We start from the raw sequence: 12,846 nt of genomic DNA, 5'->3' as shown, positions 1-12,846 counted from the left end.
GAGTCTTGGAGGAGCTGAACTTGCAATAGAATAGGCCAAGACTGTCCAGGGGGAGGGAAGGGTGAGCCCTTCTGTGCAGCTGAGACGGGGCCTGGGGTGTATAAGTATAAGCCTGGGGCAGGAGCTTCGCCCTTGCGATGGGCCAGGGAAAACCTGGACGCGCCTAAGCCATGCAAGGGTGGATGATGTCGCCCAGGCGGCTCTGCGCACCTTGGTGGACAGAGCCTTGGGACTCAGAGCCCTTCACCTTGCCTGGTGAGCGCGCAGGCGCAGGTGACCGGGGCGGCTGATTTACATCCTCCAGGTTGAGGGGAAGACCCAGGAAGCGCAGCCCAGGCACTAATCAAATCTGGGGCTAATAATAAACATCCTGAGTAATGAGTGGCCTGGGCCAGAGGAGGCGAGGTGGCCGGAGCCGGCGGGCAGGCAGAGGAGCGCTGTGAGTAGCCAAGCCAGTGGGCAGGCCGGCAGGTGGACAGTGGGGGGGGAGGCCCTCGCCCCGTGTTCTGCACGGGCTCCTGGGCCCACACGGAGCCAGGACCTTGGGGGGGCCCCAAGACGTCTGGGGCACTTAGGGGTATGTGGGGGGGTCTTGCCTTCCAGGAGAGGAGAGCTAAGACTGGAGCTGGGGGGGGGGTTGGCCCCCATGGCAGGAGTTGTCCCCTTTGTGACCAGGTGTTCCCCCACCATGTTTTCTCTTCCACCCTCAGTGGGTCATTTTAAAATGAACCCCAGACATGGTGGGATCTTAGATGCCTCTGGATTAAACTCAAAACCCCTGACCCCTGCCTGAACTGCGGTCACCTTTGATATTATCAGTCAGTGCCCCAATGTACCTGATGGATATATCCACGTCTTTTCTTTTTGTTGTTGTTGTTCAAATCAGAATTAAACACGGCCCACGTCAGACATTTAGTTATGCTTTTTTAAAAAAATATTTATATTTTTTTAGTTGGAGTTGGACCCAATACCTTTCTTTTATTTGCTGATTTTTATGGGGTGCTGAGGATCGAACCCAGGGCCTCGCACATGCCAGGAGAGCGCTCTACCGGTGAGCCACCACCCCAGCCCCTACTTATAGTTTTAATCCACACCAATTCCCACTCTCTCATTAATTTTTTTTTTTTTTGCTTCGAATTATTTGTTGAAGAAAGGGGACTGTGTTTTCTTGTAACATTTCATCAGGACGGGTTTGGGAGGCTTGGTCAAAGATAAAATTTACCTGGAAACATCTGTTGCTTAGAGCAGATGAACCCAAGGCTGGATGTGAGTAGGGACTGTCCAGCATCCAGGGCTGCACCTTAAATCCACATGTCTCTCCTGTTCCTTTCCCCAGCACCCCAGCTTTGAAGCCTGTCATATCTCTGATTTTCATTTGCAACCAGGGACTACAGACCCGTACTGACCTGTATAGCCAGCCAAGGGCTCAAATACGCATAATTTCTTAGAGCGTTTGACAAGGCAGTGACCGGGCCACCTTGACCCAGGATGAAACCTCCCCCCGGGACTCTGGGACCAGATGTCAAGAACTAGCTAGAATTGTGACTTGGCACCCACAGAGGCCTCCAGGGACTCTCTGGAGAGGGAGACCTTCTAGCTCACGTTGTTCAGAGACTAAAGCACTAAAGCTTTGAAACGGCCAGACCCTTTCTTGAAGAGTCATAAGCAAAGGCTCTGAGAAATTCTGAGGTTGAAATAGGGCTTTAGCTTATTTATTTATTTATTTACTTATTTATTTAAAATATTTGTTTTTTAGTTGTGGTTGGATCCAATAACTTTATTTATTTGTTTTTATGGGGTGCTGAGGATCGAACCCAGGGCCTCTCATGTGCTAGGCGAGTGCTCTACCGCTGAGCCACACCCCCAGGCTTCAGCTTTTTTAAACTCAATATGTTTTAATTTTTAATAGTTTCTCATATTTGTTCCAACATAAAAGTAGGTATATATTCTTGTGGCCTATAGTTCTCATGCAACAATAAAAGCTACAATGTCTACAAATTAGGACAAAAATATAAAACCAGTAAGACATGAATGAACCACCTTTAGTTTATTTACTCTAACAAGTGCTGCTGTTTTTCTCAAACAGAAAAAAAAAACGCTTTGCATACAAGAAACGCATCACAAGTATTGGTTTACTAACAGAAAGCTGTTGTTTTGGGTCCCGTTCTGTTCTTAAACTGTTAGCATTCTTACTTTAATAGTCATGTTGAGAAGGCTTGTTCTCATAAACAATCTTACTCAAACTGATATTGAGAAATTCAAGTCTTTTCTTCCTCTTTCAAGGCAATCAGAACAGAATATTAGTCAAACTTTATGCATGACAATCTTCAGATGCCAATTTTTTTTAAAAAAATATTTATCTTTTAGTTGTAGGTGGACACAATATTTTTATTTTTATATGGTGCTGAGGATCGAACCCAGTGCCTCAAGCATGCTAGATGAGCGCTCTACCTCTGAGCCCCAACCCCAGCCCAGATGCCGATTTTAAAAAGGCAAGTACAGATAGATTGAGGAAATTCAAGATGGCCTTTACCAAATCTGCAACAGTGACTACTAAAAAAAAAAAAAAAAAAATTCAAAAAATCAATTGTTAGTGATTGGAACAATTTCGAAATTTTTACTTGCTTATTGGTCATTGGGCTTCGTCAGAGTCGTGTGTAAGGGAGCCCCTGGACTTAAATGAATCGGACACGGTTTGGATCTCTTCTGAGTAATGTAAAATCATGGTCTGGCTTTGTTCATTTTCTAACGCNTGAACCACCTTTAGTTTATTTACTCTAACAAGTGCTGCTGTTTTTCTCAAACATGGAAAAAAAAACGCTTTGCATACAAGAAACGCATCACAAGTATTGGTTTACTAACAGAAAGCTGTTGATTTTGGGTCCCGTTCTGTTCTTAAACTGTTAGCATTCTTACTTTAATAGTCATGTTGAGAAGGCTTGTTCTCATAAACAATCTTACTCAAACTGATATTGAGAAATTCAAGTCTTTTCTTCCTCTTTCAAGGCAATCAGAACAGAATATTAGTCAAACTTTATGCATGACAATCTTCAGATGCCAACTTTTTTTTAAAAAAATATTTATCTTTTAGTTGTAGGTGGACACAATATTTTTACTTTTTATATGGTGCTGAGGATCGAACCCAGTGCCTCAAGCATGCTAGATGAGCGCTCTACCTCTGAGCCCCAACCCCAGCCCAGAATGCCGATTTTAAAAAGGCAAGTACAGATAGATTGAGGAAATTCAAGATGGCCTTTACCAAATCTGCAAACAGTGACTACTCGGAAAAAAAAAAAAAAAAAAAAAATCCAATTAGTTTTAGATTTGGGACAGAAATATTTTTTTCCTGCTTATTTGTCATGGGGCTTGTTCCGAGTGGCTGTGTAGGGAGCCCCTGGACTTAATGAATCGGACACGGTTTGGATCTCTTCTGAGTAATGTAAATCATGGTCTGGCTTTGACTTTCTTTAACGCAGCATTTTTCAAACGTATTTGACCACAGAGGTCTTTCTTGGTACAGCACCTGTTAACTAGCCGAGTGTGCCAAGAAGCTCAGGCTGAGGGCTCTAAGAATCGTCCCTCTGGTTTCAGGGTGCAGGGGAGGACCTCTGGGCTCTATCTGGCCCTGATGCAGCCAAGGCGTGGGCCCAGCCCATGGGCCCAGCATGCGAGAGGAATTCTCCCTTCTTTTCTGCTCATCGGCAGAGCATCTTTCTCAAGCTCCGGTTCTGCCTGGTGGCTGTCACTCTCTGGGATGTTTTGCCTATCTTTGGGGATGAATGGTGGCTCTGGGATTTTACATAGGTCCAGGTGGCCATGGAGGAGGGTGACTTAGGGATAGTCTCCTCTGCTCCCTTGGATGTCTGCCAAGGTCAAGCGGGCACTAGATAGTCCAGTCCAGTGGCTTTAGTGGCTTCCAGGGCACGGATGGGTCTTGGAACCTCTCTAAGGCTGCCCTTGTCCCACGAACCTGTTGTGCACTCAGCCATTGCTTCACAGAGTGACCGGGGTGGGTGGCAGGTCCCTCCCTCTCATCTTCCCCACCCCAAATTGGGGGGGGGGCGGGCGGAGAATCAGAGGCCTTTAAAAAAAATTTTTTTTTTTGCTGGATTCTTTGGTTTTAAATTTGCTTTTGAATAGATGGTATTAGTCATGGGATTTGAAACCTGGAAAGGAGAGGGGAAAAAAATAGAAAGTCTTTCCTCCCTCCTTCATCTGCCCAGTGCCTGCCTTCTCTGGGATAAACAGCTTCATCGACACGCACTTTACAGGCTATGAAGCTCACCTATTTAAAGCTTAAGATTCCATGTTTTATAGCATATTTACAGAGTTGTGCAACCATCACCGTAATCTAATTTTAGAATATTTCCATCATCCCGGGCTGGGGATGTGGCTCAAGCAGTAGCGCGCTCGCCTGGCATGCGTGCGGCCCGGGTTCGATCCTCAGCACCACATACAAACAAAGATGTTGTGTCTGCCGAGAACTAAAAAATAAATATTAAAAAAATTCTCTATTTCTCTCTCTCTCTCTCTCTCAAAAAAAAAAAAAGAATATTTCCATCATCCCCAAAAGAAGCCTTGAGAGTTCAATCCCCACCCAAAAGCTAGGCTACCACTAATCTTTCTATCTCCATAGATTTTCCTATTTGGGACATTTATATCAATGGAATCACAGTATGTGGTGCATCATGACCTGCTATTTCTGCATGTTTTAAGAGATCATCCACAACACATATCAGTACTTCATTCGCGGCCCAATAATATTCTATTTTGTGGACATAGCAGGTTTTTGTTTATCTGTTCTTCGGTTGATTGACAGGTTGTTCTACTCTCTGACTAGGATGAATAATGCTTCTGTGAACCTGGAGGTACATGTTTGGGGTTAACATGTTTTTATTTCTCTTAGATACCTAGAGGTGGAATTATTGGGGCTCCTATGATAATTCTGTGGTCAACATTTTGAGGAATTGCCAAACCACTTAAAAGGTGGTTGGGCCGTTTTATAATCCCATTCAACGCACAAAGATTCTGATCTCTCCACATCCTCACCAAATTGCCCATCTTTCTCATTATAGCCATGAGAGTGAGTGTAAAGTTCAGATTGGCATTTCTCCCTCACGATCATGATGCGGAGTATCTTTTCATGTTTGTTGGCCACTCATATATTTATTGGCAAAAAAAAATGTCTTTTCAACTATTTTGCCCAATTTAAAAAAAATTGTTTTTTAAAGAGAGAGAGAATTTTTTAAAATATTTATTTATTTTTTATTAGTTGTTCAAAACATAACAAAGCTCTTGACATATCATATTTCATACATTAGATTCAAGTGGGTTATGAACTCCCATTTTTACCCCAAATACATATTGCAGAATCACATCGGTTACACATCCACATTTTTACATAATGCCATATTAGTAACTGTTGTTTTTTAGATTTCGGCGGACACAACATCTTTGTTTGTATGTGGTGCTGAGGATCGAACCCGGGCCGCACGCATGCCAGGCGAGCGCGCTACCGCTTGAGCCACATCCCCAGCCCTATTTTGCCCAATTTAAAGTTCGGTTGTCTTGTTAATTATTCCGTGACAAGTGTTCATTATACATTCTGAGTTTAAGTTTCTTATCAGATCCATGATTTGCAATGGTTTCTTTCCAGTATTTTATTCTATTCTTCTCCTTTTTCTGTGGGGCACTGCAGGGATGGGGGACTGTACTTGGGGGGTACTTTACCACGGTGCTACATCTCCAGTCTTATTTATTTATTTAGAAACAAGATCTTGCTGAGTTGCTGAGGCTGGCCACCCACGTGCATCGTCTTGTTCCGGCCTTCCAAGTCACTGGGATTACAGGTGTGCACCATGATCCTTTTACTTTCTCGATGGTTTCTTTTATTTTTATTTTTATTTTTATTTTTTTTTTTATTATCGATGGTCTCTTTGGAACACAAAACTCTTGCGTTTTCACGAAGCCCAATTGATCAGCCAGTTATCTCTTTTATTAAATGTATACATTTGGTGTCACTGTCTAACCCAAGGCGTGAATATTGATTCCCTGTGCCTTCTAAGAGTTTTTCTTTGTAGACTTAACTCTTCCCTTTAGGTCTAGGATCCAGTTTGAAATAACGGTGTGAGGCAGGGGTTTCATTTCATCCTTCTATATGTAAATTCCAGGGGTCTCAGCACTCTTTGTTGAAAAGACTCTTCCCTATGCCGTTGGATTGCCTTGGTGCCCTTGTTGAAAATTAATTGGCCACAAATGTTAGGCTTTAATTTCGAACTCGTGATTGTATTCTATTGAGCAATGGCTATGTTTAGGCCAGTACACTATGGGTCTTAATTACTGTTGCTTTGTAGTAAGTTTAAGTAGGAAAGTGTAAGTCCTCCAACTTTGGACTCTTTCAGGATTGCTTTGGATCTTTTGGTCTCTTGCATTTCCACATGAATTTTAGGATCAGCTTGTCAAACTCTGCAGAAAAATTTCAGCTGGGATTTTGAAGGGAATGGCATTGAATCTGTAGAACAGTTTGGTGACTGTCTGCACAATATGAAGTCTTCCAATCCATGAACATGGGATGTCTTTCCACTTATTTAAACTTTCTTTAATTTCTTCCCCCCAAAAAAAATGTGTTATAGTTTTCAGTGTACAAATCTTGCACATCTTTTAAAAATTCTTTAAGATGTTTTATTTAAAATGTGATATTGTCTTTATTTTCTTATTATGATTTAATGCAAATACCAACAGAAATATAAATTTAGAACTTTCTACCTTTTGAGGGAAAATAAAAGGAACCTATCTTGTTGTTTTGGTTTTCTTTTTTTTTTTTTTTCCGCTACTGAATATACTTTGGAGTTCTTTCCATAGCAATATAAATAAAGATCTTCTTCATTTTACTTTCTTTTAATACCTTTATTTTATTTATTTTTATGTGGTGCTGAGGATCAAACTCAGGGCCTCACACTTGCTAGGCAAGTGCTCTACCGCTGAGCCACAACCCCAGCCCCTTCTTCGTTACTTTTTAAAATATAACTGCATAATAGCCCAGTGTATATGTAATGTAACTTACTCTGTCAGTTCCCAACGCATGGACATTTAGGTTACTTTCAATCCTCAGTAATTACAAACATGGCTGCAGTGGATTCATCGTTTTTTTTCTCTGTAAGATAAAACTGGAGTTTAATCACTGAGTTATCCATAATTTTGATAAATCTAACCCAATTGTGCTCCATGATGATCATACTTATTTACTTTCCTTCCATAATGAATGAGAATGTGTTCATTCAAGGGTTTGCCAATAGAAGTGCTATTTCTTTTTATATATATATATATATTTTAAAAACTCGATTAGAGGGAAGATGGATCAGTGTGGTTGAATGAAATCATGCATCTTTGGGTTGTGTTGACCTGTCTGTGAACTGTCCATTCATGACCTTTGCCCATTTTTCTATTGACTGGTCTTTCTTTTTCTGTTTGCCTTTCAAATGTGAGTTGCAAATGTCTTGCTCCCATTTCTCCTATGTCTGTACTTTTTGGTAAGGTGCTCGTCGCCGTAGAGAAGTTCTTTTGTCATTGTTTACCATTTGCTTCTTTTGTGTGTGTTCTATTTTTATCCATCTCTTATGGATTTTGGATTTACCCTCCAAGGTTGTAAAGAAATCAATATGACGTATATTAAATGTAACTTCTTATATTTTTGTTCTTTTAATCTTCAACTGGGTCTTGTTGTGGTTTGCTTTGCTTTGTTTTTTTATTTTTTATTTTTTAAATCGAAGGGAAACTTCCTGTGCTTGTTTCTGACCCTTTGTGCCAAGAGTCTTCTCTCCGAAGTGTGGAAGCCAAAAGCTAGGGTCTCTGCCTCTCCTTTTTCCACTAGAACACCTGGCCCCTGAGTCCTACTGGGATGGAGGAAATACAGGCAGGAAAGGGGATTGTTGAAAACAGCTCAGATATTACCCCTGCCCAGTGTTTGTTGTGACTCCACAATTTTTTACCGAGAACAACTGTGTACAAAGGGTTCCGTCATCAATGAGCATTTATTGACCACCTCTTGTGTGCGCCTAGTATTATGAAAGGCACTGGATTCAGAGCTGAAGGAGACAGTAGGAGTTACAACATTACCGTCATTGATATTGCAAATGATTCTGTCACCACAGATGACCATGGTCAACCTATTGCATTCTATACCATTGGTGCCAGAAGAGTAGCTACCAATATTAACAGCCACGTCTTAAGCCAGTGACGTATGATCGTGCACATACCCTTAAGGAAAGCCTGTAATCCCGTTTTACAGGTCCGAAAAACTGAGGTTTTCCACTGGGACATGCATTCCGTCGCAGAACTGTGGTGAATCAATTTTCTTTCTTTTTAAACTTAATGAATGAATGAATTTTTAAATTTATTCTTGGGGTCCTGGGGGCTGAACTCAGGGGTACTAAACTACCTCCCTAGTGCTTTTTATTTTTTTTTTTATATTGAGACAGGGTCTTGATATGTCGCCCAGGCTGCCCTCAAATTTCAATCCCCCTGCCTCATCCTCCTGCGTCAGTGGGATCGCAGGCGCACACCACCATGTCCACAGCAAATCGGTTTTCAAACCGAGCATCCCAGCACATAGAAAGGCTCATCCCCTTTTTATTAACAGAAAACTGAGAAGTGACTTGCTTAGTTCTCCCAGAACCTGTTTAAGTTATGACTTTAGAGCCAGCAAGGGGCAGTGGCTCTCGACCCTGAGAATCACCGACAGGTAGTGTCTGGGGGGTGGGCTGCCGGGGGGTGTGGGGTAGGGTGGGGGTCCTACAGCTATCCTCATTATTTCAGAAGGGGCTGGTGAGGAATCAGATACAACTAACAGAAATCAAAAACCATTTTCCTTCACATAATGCTCACAATGACCCCATGATGTAAGCTATCACATCCTCATTGTACCAATCAGGTCACTGGGTCATTGCCATTGGTTCTCATGTTTGTGAAAATATTACTGTTCTCCACAGCTGAGCCACACATGTGCTGTGATTATCTGTATTTTATTGTTGGCCTCTTTGGTTTCCCTGGAGTTGATGATGCCTAGGTTTTCTGTGTGTATACAAGTAATTTATCTCAGGTCTGTAACAGATCTGGCTTGTCAACTGGTTAAACATACTCACTCATCTATCATTTCTGTGTTTTGTTGATAATGTTTCTCTTTCCTCTTCCCTTAGCTGGGATAGGGGACGCTTCAGACTCATAAGTAGCTGTCAATCTGGGAAATTCCTTTCTCACCTTGTTGAGAATTTCCATCTTCACCTGTCTGCTGACAGGGACCCCAGTTTTCTCCCCTGCCCCATTGTTTCCTGACTCCCTCTATTTAACAGAGCATGCGTCCCAGTATTGCCAGGTCTTGCATGGCTCATAGTGTTTATTGGTGTCTCTTCTACCCTACGTTTGATTGGTGCCTCTCCCTCTCCTTTCTTCCTCCTCCTTCTCCTCTCTCTCACCTCCCTGGCTACCAGGAGGTGAACATTATGTTCTATTGAAAATAATCTTCTGTTATGAACTCTACATTTTTCTTCCTTCCTATTTTGCTTTTTTTTTTTTTTTTTGGTGTGACAAGACATGGCCCCAGTAACCTAATTCCTCCAGCCACACCCTACCCTCCTACATTTCCACCACCCTCCAGCGGTCCATTCAGCTGTCAGTGGATTAATCCACTGAGGAGGTCAGAGCCCTTATGACCCAATCACTTCCCCAAAAGCCCTACCTCTGAAAATGGCTGATTGGGGACCAAGCCTTCAACACTGAGCCTGTGCCCCCACAGGCTTTCCAAATCCAAACTAATAACATTTTTATGTTTCTATCCCTGATTTCAGACCTCTTGAATATTCACCTGGTGGTAGACTTGCTGGATCCTATGGTAGATCTGTGTTTGACTTTTTGATGAATAGACGTGAGAGGGTGCTGAGCGCAGCCATCTTGGGCAGTGACTGCGTGGTCACACATTCTCAGGGGTGAGGCACAGAGGGTTCAGATCTCTCCACACCTCCGACATTTGTTATTTTCAGTTTCTTTTCCCAATAGTCATCTCGATAGCGAGCGATATCGTATTGTGGTTATGATTTGCATTTCTCCAGTGACTAATGATGCTGGGCTTCATTTCACCGTGATCAGCCGCCATTTGGGTATCTTATTTGGAGAACCATGGATTCAAGTCTTTGGCCCACTTTTGACTTGAGTTGTTTGGATTTTAGGAGTTTCTTACATAGTCTGAATGTCAACCCTTGTCAGATACACACTTTGGAAATATTTACTCCTATTCTGGGACTTGTCTTTTTATCCACTCGATGGTAAACCTTTGAGGCACAAAAGTCTTTAATTTTGGTCAAGTCCAATTTATTTATTTTTTTAAATTTTCTTACCAGTGTGCCCTTGCCAAAATTCAATGAATGACGATTCCCCTCTTTGTTATTCTCTAAGACTTTATAATTTGGGCTCTTAGCATTTGATAAATTCTGAGTTGATTCTTGTACTATGGAATTAGGTAACAGTACAATTTCATTCTTTTGCACGTGGATTTGGTGGATTTAGTTTTGTAGTAAGTTTCAGGAAGAAATCAGGAAGTATGTCTTCCATCTTTGTTCTTAAGATCCTTTTGACTTTTCAAAGTCTCTTGTAATTCTATTTGAGTTTTTAGGATCCGTTTTTCTATTTCTGTAAAAAAAAAAAGTCATTGAGATTTGGTTGGAAATTGTATTGAGTTTGTAGACGGCTTTGTTTAGTATTAACTTTTAACATCATTGAATCCTCCAGCCCAAGAACATGGCTCTCTTTTATGGAGGTATTTTTAGTTTCTTCCAGAAATATTTTGTAGTTTTTCAGATCTCTTGTATATTGTGTATTTTCGGTACACACTTCACCTCATTTGTTGAATTTATTTCTAAGTATTTGTTCCTTTTTATGCCATTGTTAAATGGAAAATTATTTTCCTAATTTTCTTTTGGGATTGTTCATAGTAGGTCTGCAAAAATTCAACTGATTTTAGTCTGTTGATTTTGTATCCTATAACTTTGCTGAACCTTTTATTAGCTCTAATAGGTTGTGTGTGTTTGTGCACGCGAGCACATGCGTATATACATATGTGAAGATTTTAGGGATTTTTTTACACTTAAGATCATGCCATCTGGGAACAGAGATAATTTAACTTCCTCCTTTCCCATTGGGATACTTTTTTTTTTCTTGCCTAAATGCATTGGCTAGTATTTCCAGTGCTATGTGGAATAGAAGTGGCAAAAAATGTGCATTCTTGTGTTGTTCCTGATCTTGGTGAGAAAAACTTTCAGTCTTTCACTATTTAGTACATCATTAGCTGTGTGTTTTTGACTTATGGCCTTTCTCATATTCAGGAATTTTTCCCCCTTCTTTATTGAGTTTTTTAAATCATGAAAAGTGTTGGATTTTGTCAGATGATCTTTCTGCATCAATTGAGATGATCATGTAATTTTTTTCCTTCTATTTATTTATTTAGGTACAGGGAATTGAACCCAGGACACTTTACCACTAATCTACATTCCCAGTCCTTTTAATTTTTTTTTTTTAATCTTGAGACTCTCTAAGTTGCTCAGGGCCTTGCTAAGTTGCTGAGTCTGGCCTTGAACTTGCAACCCTCCTGCACCAACCTCCCAAGTCTCTGGGATTACAGGTGTGCACCTTCATGCCTGGATTCTTCATTCTTTAGTGTGGTGCATCACACTTATGCCTTCTAGGAATAAGTCCCACCCGACCATAGTGAATAATCCTTTTCATGTGCTGTTGGGTTCAATGTGCTAATATTTCGTTGAGGATTTTTTGCATATGTATTCATAGACATGTTGGTCTGTAATATTCTTTTTTTATGATGTCTTTATTTAGATTTCGTACGAAGTCTTTTTTTGTTTGACAATAATACAGCTGCCTCAGCTCTCCTTCAGTTACTATTTGCATGATATATCTTTTTCCATACTTCCACTTTCAACCTTTTTGGGGTTCTTTGATAAGAAGTCTTTTACAGACAGCATACAGATCAGTCTTGTGGGTTTCTAAAAATCGAATCTGCCAATGACAAACTGCTTCTCTCTTGCTACTTTCACAATTCTTTGTCCTTTCCATAATTTTATTATACGGTGTCTTGGTGTGAGTTTTTCTGATTTTTTTTCCCTGCTTGGAGATTGTTGAGCTTCACAAATGTGTATATTCCTGCCTTTTCCTCAGTTTGGGGGTGTTTGGGGGCCATTGTTTCTTTGACAGCTAATTCAGATTTACATGAAATAACTGTACATATTATTTATGGGTTACAATATTATATTTGATATATGTATACATTGCATAATAATAAAAATCAAGGTAATTAGCATATCCATTACCTCGTCCGTTTGTCACTTCTTTATGGTGAGAGTATTTAAAAGCCTCTCTCCTAGATATTTGAAATACACAGTATGTTATTATTAACAATCGTCACCCTACTAGGTAATAGAACACATCCCTGTTCCATAGGTTTGTACCAGTCTCTTTCCATACTCCACTTTCTCTTCTCTCTCCAATCTCTGGTAACCACTGTTCTACTAGATTTCTACTTTCATGAGGTCATCAGAGTGAGAACATAGGGTAAATGTCTTTCTGTGTCTGGTTTATTTTGCTTGAAATAATATCATCCAGATCCACCTATGGTTTTGCAAATGACTGGATCTCGTTGTTTTTATAGCTGAGTAGTATTCCATGTGTGTAGACCACCTTTTCTTTATACATTCATCTCTGGTTGGCCATTTAATTCCAAATCTGGTTATTGTGACGAGTGCTACAATAAACATGAAAGTGTCGATGTCTTTTGAACCCACTAAATTC

The 12,846-nt window shown here is 40.8% G+C and overlaps 1 protein-coding gene and 1 long non-coding RNA gene across 10 annotated transcripts in view; one reads left to right on the top strand and one right to left on the bottom strand.

Annotated features, from left to right (window-relative positions):
• The first annotated feature begins 310 nt into the window (after positions 1–310).
• The window catches only part of Tnfrsf13b (TNF receptor superfamily member 13B), a 36,534-nt gene continuing 23,998 nt past the window's right edge, over positions 311–12,846 (top strand). For 4 of the 6 annotated variants that reach the window (XR_007344724.1, XR_007344725.1, XR_007344722.1 and 1 more), the window contains exons 1-2: positions 311–439; positions 5,768–5,849. The gene's annotated coding sequence lies outside the window, so the exon portion shown is untranslated. Of the gene's footprint in view, positions 440–5,425; positions 5,850–12,846 lie in introns of those variants that run through there. The other 2 variants (XM_048796321.1, XM_015503447.2) reach the window with 2 other exon arrangements.
• Positions 6,766–12,846, bottom strand: part of LOC125614109 — an 11,781-nt gene continuing 5,700 nt past the window's right edge. For all 4 annotated transcript variants that reach the window (XR_007344747.1, XR_007344756.1, XR_007344753.1 and 1 more), the window contains one exon: positions 6,766–10,680. This is a non-coding gene — a long non-coding RNA (uncharacterized LOC125614109). The remainder of the gene's footprint in view (positions 10,681–12,846) is intronic.

This window comes from Marmota marmota, unplaced genomic scaffold (genome assembly GCF_001458135.2).
Source record: "Marmota marmota marmota unplaced genomic scaffold, marMar, whole genome shotgun sequence".
In the NCBI taxonomy this organism is placed as follows: Eukaryota; Metazoa; Chordata; class Mammalia; order Rodentia; family Sciuridae; genus Marmota; species Marmota marmota.
Note: the sequence above shows the minus strand (reverse complement) of the source record. Positions and strands in the feature narration are given on the sequence as shown.